The 13974-nt window shown below is 35.4% G+C and overlaps 1 protein-coding gene across 4 annotated transcripts in view; it reads left to right on the forward strand.

Annotated features, from left to right (window-relative positions):
• The window catches only part of DMD (dystrophin), a 1159435-nt gene that overhangs the window by 313678 nt on the left and 831783 nt on the right, over window positions 1-13974 (forward strand). The window lies entirely within an intron of this gene.

Raw genomic sequence — 13974 nt, forward strand, 5'->3', positions numbered from 1 at the left:
TTACTTGTAGTTACTACTGGAAAAGATCCAAAAGAGAAAGTATAGTGCAGAAAAAAAAAAAAGTTTAATGAGCTGACCATAATGACTATAGATAGCTTTATGTAATGAATTTTCAATATGTAGAACTAACAGCATTATATAAATGAGCATCATCTGATGTAAACCAATCTGATGACCAGAAGCCAGAACAAGCTATAGACTAACTTCTTAAATAATTTAATGAACCTTATGTAAACAAGCTGCAGTAAGCAAGGCCCCAATGGCTCTACAAACATGAGGTTTTGAGTAAAATTCTACAGAACCTGAAACTGGTTTAATGTGTATATTTAGAGACTTTCCTCATCTTTAATCTGAGACTTTAGTTAACACTGTATTTCAGTTAATTTACATGAATGTTACTGTGTTTCGGTATTATGCTAAGATGTTACAGAATATTAATTAAATATTAAAAAAAATTAGTCTTTTGACATAGTGTAGTGTACCATACCTGTAGAATTAAATGGATTACCTTTGTGATGAGAAAAACCAACTAATATTAAAATAACAAGTCTCTCTTTAGCCTGTTTATATGGAAATATTTTTTGTGTATATACACTGATTCTTAAAGTCCTGAGAAAGACAAAACTCTCAATTCTGGAGAGTCACAAGCAGTCTTCTTTAAGTAAATGTACTATAATATTTTAAACATACAGTTTTAATAGAGAAAAATATTGCTGTAATTTAATATTCTTGCTCATGTTCATTTTTGTTCTTTCAGATTCTAGTCCACTAGAGAGAGTTACAGAATTTGCAGTGCTGAAAATCCAATTTACTGCTCTTTGCTTAGGAAGGTCAAACATCCATACCACCAAAACACAAATAAGAAACTCATCTTTGTACATCTCCTACAGTTCAGTGATATAATACCAAGTTTATCACTTGTATTGATTATAGTAATAGAGAGTTACAGTGCTGAAAATCCAATTTACTGCTCTTTGCTTAGGAAGGTCAAACATCCATACCACCAAAACACAAATAAGAAACTCATCTTTCTACATCTACAGTTCAGTGATATAATACCAAGTTTATCACTTGTATTGATTATAGTAAAGAATTTTATTTTCTTAGATGTAACATTCACACAAACTGTGTCACAGGATTAAACTGTTTTTTTTAATTTCTGAATTTATTATTGTCTGTTTTATTTTTGGGGGCTGTTTTCATGTGTATGTTTCTAAACTACCATCTGAAAAGCTTAAGAGTTCTGTTAAAGTAAAGAAATGAAGGGCTTAAAAGTTGTGGAATTTAAGAATCAGAGCTGCTTGTATAATGTTAATTTTGTCTTCCCTATGCTCATGCACAATGGCACAGTTTTTAATTAGAGAATCGCTTACTGGGTTTTTTTCCCCCCCTTGGAGTCAAACATCATGCCGTGCATGGGAAGGATAATGCTTACTTGATGATTGCTGCCTTCATCATTTTCATACTCACTGTTCTGTGTGTAGCCATAGGCTTTATTTACTGCATCCTAATCAAAGTGTGCTTTGATGACAAAATTTTTAATTTCCTTTGGCATTTTCTATTGGTTGTACCACTTTTTATTTAAGTAGTTCCCAAATATTATTAGTCATCATCTTTACAGTCCCTAGCTTTCATTGTGCAGGTATTATTTCAGGTGAGAAACTGAAGTACTAAAAAGCAAACACAAAATGTGTTCGCTGTTTCTGGGTTCTGTGTCTGTCCTGCATTGTGCCTGATAGTTCAGAGGATTTTTTTATGACACATCATTTTACATGTTCCAGACATAAATTCTCTTGGATTCTAACAGAAGCAATGAGTTTTCAACACTTTTTCAAATTCAGTACCCAGAAGATCAAGAGCACATAGTAGTAAAACCCAGGGGGCTGGTTTAAATGATATAATGTGCAGGAAGTGGAGATAGAAGCCAAACCCTCATGGCAGCATTATCTCTAGAATTATTGTTTCATTTCACATTTGCCACATGGTTTCCACTCTCAGCAACAGTTCAGGCGAGGGCACTATGGAAAACAGCGTTGCTGTGTAACCTGAGTTTTGTGTTCAGCTGGATGCCAAGAGATCTATTCTGTTCACTGATTGGGGGAAATGGCATGGGGTAAAAAAATAAATTCAGTTTAGGGTTGTATCATGATGCATGGCTGCTCTGACAGCTTGCAGCAGTAAACATTCTTCCCTGAGTGCAAAGTGGGAAAAAATCACAGAAGGAAGAGAGCTAAAGGCTGACAAGCCTTACTAAAGTCTCCTTATTGAAGGGGGAAGAAGGAAGTGAGACTCTGTGTGTGAGGGAAAGCAAACTTGCAGTAGTTAAGCAGAAAAGTTACATGACACTGAAGATCCTGGAGCGATCTCTGATTTTCTGTACCCATCAGCAGTTCAGTCCCATATTCCAAAGGCTCCCTGGTCTACTGACTCTTTTCTGCTCGCTCTAAAGCAACAGTCAGTTCTTTCCTCTTGCTCCAAATTTCGTGTTTCATCATGTTCCTCAGTCACATCTCATTTCCCTGCAGTCTTTGTCTACTTGCCCAGTTGAAACAGAACATCCTCAGTTTGGCCTGGGTGCTGGAAGATGGGTGGGAAGCACACTTTCTGCTCACAGCTTTCCACCTAGTTCTAGTCTGGCTCAGAGCTGCCTACACCTTGAAATGCCAGGAAGGACACAAAATGCCAAGAAAACGCTTGTTAAGTTTATGGAGTGCTGAGCCAATAAGCAATTAGTTTCTTTATGTTGCTGGATGGTAGGGTGTTAATGAGGCTTTGAGAAGCTTAGCTGTTTGTCTTGTCTTGTCTTAAAAATGTGATAAGGCTTTCAAGTTTATAATTTTGAACCTCTGTTTTGGAAATTTGAACAATTTTCATAGGTATGTGAAAAGCCACATCTGCTGTACAAAGGTGTGCAACTCCCTCCTGCCTAATCTCCCTGCTCCAGATCACTGAAATAGCAGAGCAGTTTGCCAGACACTTTTTAACAAATGCCAGATATTTCTCAAGACCAGCAAAGCTGTTTGGCAGAATAATTACCTTTTCATTTTGCCCTGTTCAAAAGAAGTCCTATAGTGTAAAAAACCCAAACAAATAAAACTATAAACCCCCACACATTCTCCACCTTGGATGTCAAAGATAGGAAAAAAAAATATTAGCTATAGTTAAATGCCCTGAAAAATGGGTTAAGATGTAAAATGTCAAGAAATCACTTAAAAATAACCATTTCTCTCCGTATATAATACTAATGAGATTTTTATTTAAGATTATGTTAACCATCTATAGTGTAATAAGACATGGGATACTGAGGTATTACAAGATATGGAAGATTTTCTATTAGAAAAATACCTACTTTCCCCCTTGGAAACCGCCCCCCCCCCCAAAAAAAAAAAAAAAAAAACCACAAAAAAAACCCCCAAAAAATAAATAAAAAAAAACCCCAGAAACAAATATGTAGCTCCAACGGCTGCACTAGTGTTTCCATGCAGCTTTATGGTGGTGCTTCTTCTTGCTGTAACTCATTCTTAAAATGAATTCACCATATCAGGGTGCCTGGACTTGGTAGAGGCTGAAGGGAAAAGGGAACGTGTGTCCTTATACACAAAATCCAAGGAGTGCAAGAAATAAAAGTAGAGAGTTTGTAATTCTGTTCTGTGTAATTGGTCTCTATACTTTTAATATTGCAGTGAACATAATAAAATGCAAATGATTACTGGTTTGGGTCTTGGTTGTATTTGGGATTTTTTTGTAAGCAAAACAAAACAAAATTGTAGAGTACACTTCAGGGCTCCTTCTCTGTCCCATTGCACATTCTAGTTAAGGTGATGCATGACCATTTTAACAGGGTGGGAAAGCATATTGCTTTTTTTTTTTTTCTTTTTTACTTCTGTTTAGGCTACAGAATTGATGCCAATTGTTTTTCCTTAGTTTTCTTGCTTTGCTTTTAGTACCTGTAAAGCGTTTCTTGTATTATTTAAATGTATTTAACTATACCTTGAAATGCTTTAGGATTTGAAAGATTAGTTTTATATCAACCAAAGCACATTTGAATTAAGATTTACCAGGGATTCAGTATACTCACACTTTTGCTTTGAATTGATCTAATTTTTAGGAGTTGACTGCCTGGGAATTAGAAGAAAAAGATAAAAGACTAGAACACAACCCTAAGGGTTCAGCTGACCTGATGTCTGGATTTCAGTTTTTTTAAATCTTTATGTTTTGAAATTTGAACTTCAGCTGAGCTAGCTTAGCTTTTAATTGCAGCCTTTATCCCATAGCCATGGAATCCATTTCCAAATTATTGAAAGTTTATCTGTAAAGAGCTAATATGCTCTCTAGTTAGGAAATTACAAAAAAAAAAAAAAAGGTGAAAACTGTTGAGAGATCCATAGCAGCAGATTTTCTCTTGCAGCTGGCCAAAACACAATCTAACTAATGATCTGAGGAAAACAGTTTTTCCCTTTTTTTTCCCATGTAGTTCACTGGCTAGCTTCCTGCATTAGCTGCTTTGACAGATATAAAATTGCCTCTGTCTTTATTGCATGATCTGGCCACTGCCAGATTTCCTAGCCTTTCTTGTGCCAGTGGACACCATGGTGCTTTACAGAGATCTGAGGAAGTAAAATTCAGTGAAGTGGACATACCTGAAGGTAGGTGTGAGTGTTGCCAAATATTCACTAGGCAGCAAGCAGTGAAGTTCTCAGATTATTCAATTTATTCCTTTCAAATAATTTGTATTTCTGTCTTTATAATAATTATGGTTGGCAGAGAGAATCTATCTCTACATGTCCTTTGCACATCATGCTTTGCCATACATGAGCATTGCTCTATAATAATTATGGTTGGCAGAGAGATATCTATCTCTACATGTCCTTTGCACATCATGCTTTGCCATACATGAGCATTGGGCTTCCAGTAGGATGCAGGAAGGTATAAAGCTTTTGTTGATGTTCCCTACTGAAAGGCAACTTGTACTGAGAAAGGATGTATGAAAAAGGAGCAGGTTCCCAACTGAGAACTAAACCTGCTGTACCCTCTCTGGTGTAGGGATAAGAGTGAAAGGCAGGTTGTGGTCTTTGTCAGGTGCAATGTGAAGGATGGGAATGCAGCTGATTTCTGCATGGGCTTCAAAATTAACGTCGGGCAGAATTGGGAACTCAACTCATTAGGTGGCAGCTCGGCACTGCTTGCTACTTGTAGCCATCATTAAAATGCTTGCACACACAGTCATCTGGCTGGACTGCCTCACTTAGCTAACCAACAGCTTGTTTATGAGGATAGAAAATGATAAGGGGAATGGAAAATTGGCCAAAAAAAAAAAAAAGGCAGGAAAGTTGTGTCTGTAGTGCAGTGTTGAAAAAATGGACAAAATTACTCCATAGCCAGAAAAACTATATCACTTATTCTTATGGAATTGATAGTTATGGAAATCTAAGAACAGGAAGTTCTTCCAGATAGTTAAAGTGAATATTTTTACTGCTTTAGTACCTGAAATAATAGAGAATGTCTTTGCAAAAACTGTGGTGGCAAAAACATTTTTTTCCAGGTACAAAAGTTTTTTTTTTGTTTGTTTTGTTTTATTGTTGCTCTTTTTTCCTTGCTGTTAATTTGTTTGGTTTTGGGTTTTTTTTGGTTTTTTTTATTTTCTTTTTCAGTAGCTGTTTGCTTGTGATAACAGCTCTCTACTGCTGCAGACTGTCAGTGTGTGCATATATCTTTTCTGTGCTTATGGAGAATCCAAACATCATCTTAAAAAATAACTGTTTGTTTCTGTTAGTAAAAAAACTGGAGGTGGACCAGAAGGTGCAGTAACAAAGGGAGTAAAAGGATTGGGATGCCAGCTGAAATACTGTTCAGGTAGACTGGGACTGGGATTTAGGGAGGAATTGTAGATTGACTGTCTCAGATGTAGGAAATCTGATGCTCAGCAGATTGTGGCACAAAGATGTGAAGTCATCTCTTGCCAGCATAATGAAAAGACTGGGAAGATGGGAGGGGGAGAGGAGTTTTGGGAAGGTGTGTTGTGTGAGAAACTGATCCACAGAGAGGAAATTAGTGCTGTAAGTCAATGTCACAGCACCCAAGGTAGCACCTACCTTCGTCTGATGGGAAGTCTGTGGAAGTAAGCTTTGCTTTCAGAGTTAATGAAGATGGAGAAAGGCTTTGGAGTGATGAGCTGGGATCTAGAGAATATACTGGAAGGTTATTCCATGGTCAACAAAGTACCTAAAATTCATGTACTCTGCTGGTGCATCTTCTATAGCAGCCTCTGCTTATGACTCCCTCCACTACTCTTCCAAACTGAAGTCAGCTTTTTAGGGATATTCTTTTGTTATCAGTGGCTTAATTCAGAGCCCATACTACCTGGAGCATGAATTATTTTCCAGAAAACTTAAATTTCTTAAGGCTTCTTTTCAGTACTGACATTCAAAATTGCTATATGTTCATACAAATTTGACTGTTTCTATTTGCTAAATTATTTATTTATGATTTTTAAAAACATTTTAGTATCCATGAAACTGTTTTGTCCTTTGTAAGAGCTTTTTCTCTCCCTTCACCCTGCTGATGTGCCTTCCAGATGTGATTTCCATGTCCCTCTCAGCTGCAAGCAGTCATCATCCCTTGATGGTCTTTGTTTGAGACCTATTCAAACACATTCAGGTGAAATGAAAGTTACCAGCAATGGCAGTCATATTTTGTTGCATTCTCATGCTGAATTCTGCTCATGGTAAAGAATGAGTGTGTGAGCCAATACAGCAGTTTCAGACTAATTCACTAACAGTTCTACATAAAAGGACTTCTCATTTGAGAATTTGAGATGTCCAGCGTAGTCCACTGAAAAAAAAAGACTACTCCAAAGAAATGCAAAAATAGATGGATATAGAACACAATTTAAAAAAATTAAAGCTTTTCAGGACACTTTTTAATAATATCTTTTATTACACCTTACATAAAATTTAAGATAATAGTACAATGCAATCTAAATTATTTAACTGTAGTTAAAAGTTAAGATTCATTCGCAGCATCATAATGGTTTGAGATACTGTAGTTGGAAATCAGTATTTATTTTTATCTTTTAAGTGTGCCTAATGAAAAATGTACTCCATTTTTTAATAACTCGACGTCAATAGAAATACCTGCTTTTCAGCGTGTTTACTAATTAATCAATATTCAACAGCTTATGCTCTGCTCAGTTGCCACCCTGCTCAAAACTTTACAAAGGTACTACAGCAAAGATACTACATGCATACTACATGCGAATAGGTTGGGTTAAATAGTGATTTACATGGGTTCCTGTTTTCACTTCTGTGACCTTTATAAAGTCTGTATATTTTCTCTGGGTGTTTAGCACTTGTGGACGGTTTAGCAGGTTTGTGGGTACAGTAAGATTTGTGGTCTTTCTGCCATTATCTCAGACATGACTTAGTGGTTGTGACTAGTTTTTTGTTTTTTGGGTTTTTTTTATAGACTAAACAATGTTAGAAATACTAACTCACAATTCTAAGAAAAATACAATACTCGGGATACTCACCATAATTCTGAATTGTGAGACATCATAAAAATATCAGAGACTGTAAGGCTATAATACATTTTAGAGAGTGTACTATAATCCTGAGATTGCAGAGCTGCTTTCTTCTGCAGCCTTGATACCTGTTGGGTATTTTCTGAAAATAAACAATTTAATTTAGCTGTTTACCACCCACATAATATATTATTAACCTTGAATGTTTTCATATTGATTTATGATGTTAGTTTTCCCTTAAACACAAATCAAACAGAAATTAAATAAATTGAGAGTGTGCCCTCACAGTCTTTTAACAATTTTTTTTATTAGACTATTTTTAAATGGTGGGATTTATAAATTTAAGGGTTTTTGGGTTTACAGTATTAAACAGTGCAGTAAAGCTTTGAGATGCACAGAGGGGTTTTGTGTATGGAAATTAACTACTGTGGAGTAGTTATGTGAAATAATTATAGTTTCATATTAACAAGTGTTCACAAATTACATCTATAATGTAAATCATCTGCAAACTGAAGACTTAGATGAGGTTCGAATGAAGAATCTTTGCTACAGTGATGTCGTGTAGCAGAGTGTGCAGCTGGTGCAAAATCTGAATATCAAGTTTGAGAAGGTGTCAGATTGGTGTCACTGAGTGACCTGGAAACCAGATCGTAACTGACCTAACACAGTTGTATGTTTCTGAAAAACAGCTGCCATGTTCTTCTTGTGAGCTCTTGTTCTTATGGGAAGAAGTAGCTCTGGGTCTTAGGGGTATTTTGATGTGCTGGTTAAAGAGCTGTGATAGTTGATAACAATAACATTAAAGTGATTATCTGCCAATGTATCTGAAAAACCCTCTGGTATCTCATATTTGAAAAGTCTAAAACTGAACCCGTTATTCTTGATAATGCTCACAAGAGCAACAGAGAGTTGATATTAGTTTAGGGATAATACTCCCCCAATATACTTTAGATAGAATAACATATGAGATGTAAATACTCACCAGCACAACCTCCAGAAGAGAAATAAAATCCCTATGCCGAACACAAACCCTCATATATGCTGTCAAAGTGACTGTGAGATTACACATGTTGCTATTTTGACCTATAATGAGTCCTGAGACTGTGACAAACTCACTTATAACATGCCTCAAAATGTAATCACAATAAATGTGACAGATTTTTATTTATTGCAGAGCTTTTTCTCACTCTCATGTAACCATAGAAGAGTTTATGCATGTCACTTTTAAGCACTGAGATGTAAGCACCCCAAGGAAAACAAGCAGAAAATATTTGTGTGTCAAAGCAATAATTACTGCTTTTGAAGGTACACAAGGCCACAAGACAATATTTTATGTTTCATAGGTGTAATAGCAATTTCTTACTCTTCTCCTACAAGCAGGGCCTGTATCTGAGCTATGTTTCCACCAAAATATCCCCTGACAGCAGCAACAGATGGGAGAGAGGTGTTCACTTCAGGAGCATCATTAAAGGGATGGTTTGTAACTAGTTTGAAATAACTGTATTAAGACTTCTGGATAGCCCTCTATCTCTTTAAGTGAGACAGAATTCAGTGTCTTTGATCCATTTTTTTATTTTTTTTATTCCAAGTGGCTGTGCCAGTCCTGCTAAATTAGCTTCCCATTAAATTTTGTGGTTTGCAAATGAAACTCATAAGTGGTAAACTAATAGGAATCTGAAAAATAATTCAGTCACCAAGGTGAGCAGCTGTGGTGAGGACACAATCCAGAGCACCCTGGTAACTGCCCCACCTCCTGAGGTGCCTTGGCATAATCATTATGAGGCTCTGCAAATGGAAGTGAGTGATTGCCAGGACAGTGCTTCATGTAGCTTGGAGGTGACATCGAGGTGAAATCAGCCTATCCTGTGTCCAAACTGCTTCCATAAAGGAAAAAAGAGGTGTACCTGTCATTGCAAACTCACTTCTGATGGGGAAGAGAAGGTCCAAAATACAGACACTGCCTAATTGTAGGGCAGTCTCTTGCCTCTCTAGGGCTGGGATACTCATGAGAAGAACAATTCCTACCCTGGAGCAGCACTCAGATTACTATCCATTATTGATATTTCAGGTAGGAAGTGATAAAATTGCAATAGAAAGTCCAAGGGCAATCAAGAGACACTTCAGGTCTTTGAGATGACTAAGTAGGGGACCAGGGGCACAAGAAATGTTTTCCTCTGTCCTTTCAGGCACAGGGAATGGGGGAAGAAACAGCAGATCAATACCTGGCTCCAAGCCAGTTGTCACCAGCAGAGTTTTGGATTTTTGATCATGTGTCAGTTTACACAACACTGAGCCTGTCTCAGATGGGAAAAAGGATCTTTGTGCAGCAGTTAACAGGACTCAATGAAAGAGCTTGAAATGGGTTTTGGATGGGGAAAAGGATAAACCAGGCTCACTAGAGAAAAGCCTGGGTGCAGCTGAACAATATTTCCAGTGTTCAAGTGAGGTGCTTTTATCTGCCATCTCTGTGGAGGTTGGGGATAGAGAGTCATCCAACAGCAGAGATGGAAGGGCTTCTGATGTGTTAGAAACTGTGGAAAAGCCCAAAATGCTCACGTAGGAATTAAGGCTTCTCCCCAACAAAAGAGGTATATTTGACAGAGTCTGCTGTTCTGAGAGGAGGAACTAAGTTGGTTTAAATAATTTAAATTCAGCCCAGCTGTAATACCTGAGATTATTCATTAAGGTTTTTCAGAATACAAGGAAAACAAAGCAGTGTGGTTATCACTCTGTAATGAGAGCTAAAGCAGCAAAAAGGGTTCTCTCACCATGTATTATGGTCTGATGAACTGGAGTAGGAAGCATTGTCTTTGTAGTACTGTCTTTGTATTATTATTATTAGGAGTCTTGTCTATGTAAAGGACATCAGTCATAATCATTACAATGCTGACTAGCATTTTCATGAGCAGGAGATCACAAATTTGAGAAGACACCATTCTTATCCCTATTAAGAAGTTTCTGTGAATAATATGGAATAAAAGCCAAGTACTTGCTATTATTTCAGTAATATTTGGGAAAAACAGTATGTGATTCTGGAGCCCAATAAACTCATGTGTGCAGAACAAGCTACACACAAAGATAAATACTCTTTGCAGAAAAGCTATGACAAAAGCACTCCATTATTTCAGGTTTTGGTGAATTTTTGCAGCTCAAGTGCACTTGGTGTCATGTTTAAAGGCTTTTTGCAAACTATGTCTGAAGAGAACAAAAATTAAATGCATCATTATTATGACTCTACAACACACAAGAATATCCTGAATGTCCAGTCTTTATCTTGTGATAAGCAACTTTCTCTACAATTGAAATAAGTATCTTCTGCTGTAACCAATAGAGGCCTTTTTCATGCTGACTAAAGCAGTTGAATTCCAAAATTGAATTACTTTTTGTAAAAGTTTTCCAATATAATAATTTTAAGGATTTATCCACTCTATTGGACATTCTTGCAGGCTTTAAAATATTCTTACAGCATTTAGATATTTTTTATTATGTAAACTTGCTGCAAGTTGTATTATTTTAAAATATTTTTGTTCTTTTAATCTACATTTCAAGTTTTTATTGAATTTTTTTCTTGTATTTTAATTGAATCTACAGTAAACAGAAGTGGTTAGGTGTTTGAGCTCTCAGTTTGAATTTTCTCTGTTTTCATTATGTCCAAGTGATTTCCATTTCACAGGACATTTCTTCCTCTCTACATGTGTAAAAATTTTAAGTCAACCATTTTGAGAGAAATACTCTGCCTGCAAGTAAAAATAAAAACATGACCCAGGCATGACCCAATAATCTTTATTTAGCCTGGGCAGAAGATTTTTATCAGTGATACATAACAGAAAAGAACTTAATAATAGAATGTGATAAGCTTGATTTTAAGAAATCCATATTGAATGGGAAATATTGTTGAAAATTAATTTCTAACATCAATCTCTTTAAGCCCATGGTACGTAAACTTCTTTCCTATTCTCCTGAAATTGATACAAATTCATGTTATATTCTGCTAGAAAGTTTAAACTTAATAAGGATATACTTGCTCTTCCAATTTGGCTCTTTTTATTATTATTATTATTTTTCTTTATATTTTTTCCCTGTGTACTTTTTTCCAAGTCTAGAACCAGAATAATTTGGGTTGGAAACTTCCTCTGGAGGTCAGCCTGTCTAACTTCCTGCTCACAGCAGGGCCTACCTCAAAGCTGGATCTAACTTCAAACTTGGATCATGCTCCTTGGGGTCATAACCATCAAAGTTTTGAATACACAAAGGATTTTTAATGGAATTTTCTTTACTTTCCAAGGAGGAGTTTTGCTTTAGTTTAGAGCAATACTGTTTGTTCCTCATTGTATTTTTTTTTTCTGGAAATTTTTGTGAGTTTTTGAGTAGATAATTATTTATTCCTCATTGTATTTTTTTTCTGGAAATTTTTGTGAGTTTTTGAGTAGATAATTTCTTAGGTCAGCCAAGTCTGCAAGAATGTATAATTTTTTTTATTCTATAGTTTATAGTGAATTCACTCTAGGCAAAAGTTTGATCAGATTTATTTTGGTGACTGCAAGTGAAACAAAAAATGTGGAAGTAATGAGCTCTAGTTACTGCAATTGTGGTCAGTTTTCATATAAAAGCTAGAAGTGGAATTATCTCTGCTTCAGCATGTTGGACAGTATAATTTTTGCAGTCAGCTAAAATAGCAGCAAAAGGCCTTAACTTGTAGTTAAACATTTCACAGAAAATGCATTTACTGATTTATATTTTGTTTAATTCCATGAACAATTAATAAAATGCTGATAATGAATAAAATTATGGAATCTGCTGAATATCAGCTGTGTTTTAAAGCAGAGGATGTGCTAATTTAATAGCAAAACCAGTAATGAAAAAAATTTAGTTTTGCCTTCCTATTTTTCCAAACCATAGCAATTGAGCAGCAAGTAGTTTAATAACAATTATAGGTCTTAATTTAGCTTAGCTATCATCATACAATATTTATTAATTTATTGAAGATAAAAGCTTTCAATATTTTAACTTAATTCCCCAATAAATACCACAAAAGATGATCTATTTTTGTCTAATTATCTTTTGAACTGTTTGTTTCTAATTGCAGTGATACATGTTGTCCCCTACACTTAGTTTTATCAGTTAAAAAACCTACAAGTAAAACACTTGATATCTAGCAAGAAGGACAAGGGATTTTTATGTCTTCACTATATCATGGCTGGCTTTAGTTCTGGGATTTCTGCGACTCCAGGATGTTTTGCTGCCAAGATGTCTTTTATTCAAAATACAGAGAGATCATGACCGTGCACTTTCAGTGCAGTGTCTGAGCAAGTGTTTCCATTCAACAAAGCCATATACTAAGTTCATGGATTTAGAATAAATTCTAAAGATTCTTTCTTGACATCTTCACAGCCTTGAATAGATTTATTCTATGTATGTGATACACTTCTTTCTATTGTATTTTTGTTGCTATTCATTCTAAAAGTCCGGGTAAAATTACGTTATCCAAAACACTGAATGCTCTCAAAATTGTTTTTAGGAATTCTTCTCAGCGAGTTTTTGTCTAATTTTTTTATCTGCTTTTTTTTCTCTCTTTGTTGAAGTCTAAGATTATTAAATTGATTGATGAATCCGTATGATAGTAACAAAATTGGAGTGGTAAATATAATTTATTTTAACTTTTAGCAAAACTTTTGACATAGATTGTGCTGTAAAAATGGACTGGTGATAATAAGGGCTGGCAAAATTGACCAGAAGATGAGAAGAAAACTGCTTTGTCTAGGCGTAAGTATTGAGATTAATGAAGACTAACAAAGAGTCTCTTTGAACCAAAGGCAAATGTTGAAAGAAAGTTTTATTTACTTTCTCCAGTTTTGTTCCTTAACATTTCAGAATTTCTGATTAAAAGAATGAAAATAGTGTCTTGGCCACTCTTATGCTGAATGCTCCAGTAAGTATGTGCATTGATTACAGAAGTTTTGACAAAATTGTTTTGGAAGGAATATTTAGGCAGTCAGACAAACTACAATGTGAGTTTTGGATTGGGTTTGTTTGGGTTTTTTTTCTTCCTCACTAAAAACATAGTAGATTTGGCTTGGCATACTGAATATATGTGGAGTCATGTAAAAGTTCTAATGGTGTTCAGTATATTTTTATTTTTGCAGTCTCTCTAGGGAAGTAAAATTTTCATACTTCCTTTTAACCCCTTTTCTTCTCCTGAGTAACTGAGAAGTTTCTTGGTGAGTCAATAACTTGAAAACCAAATTCTACTGTTTATAGATGAAAATGCAGCATTTATTTTCATGCAATCATGTTGGAAAATTTTCTTGGGAGGCATAAGACCTATACTTGAAAATTCTAAATAATTACTTCTTCCTACTTCCTTCTTAATTGATTATTTATCCACAGTTTTCTGAAGAGATGTTTGAAAATCTGTGAGTGGCAGTAAATTAAAGCAAAATACCTTTCATTTCTGT

The sequence above is a fragment of the Passer montanus genome, unplaced genomic scaffold, assembly GCF_014805655.1.
Source record: "Passer montanus isolate IOZ18808 unplaced genomic scaffold, ASM1480565v1 scaffold3, whole genome shotgun sequence".
In the NCBI taxonomy this organism is placed as follows: domain Eukaryota; kingdom Metazoa; phylum Chordata; class Aves; order Passeriformes; family Passeridae; genus Passer; species Passer montanus.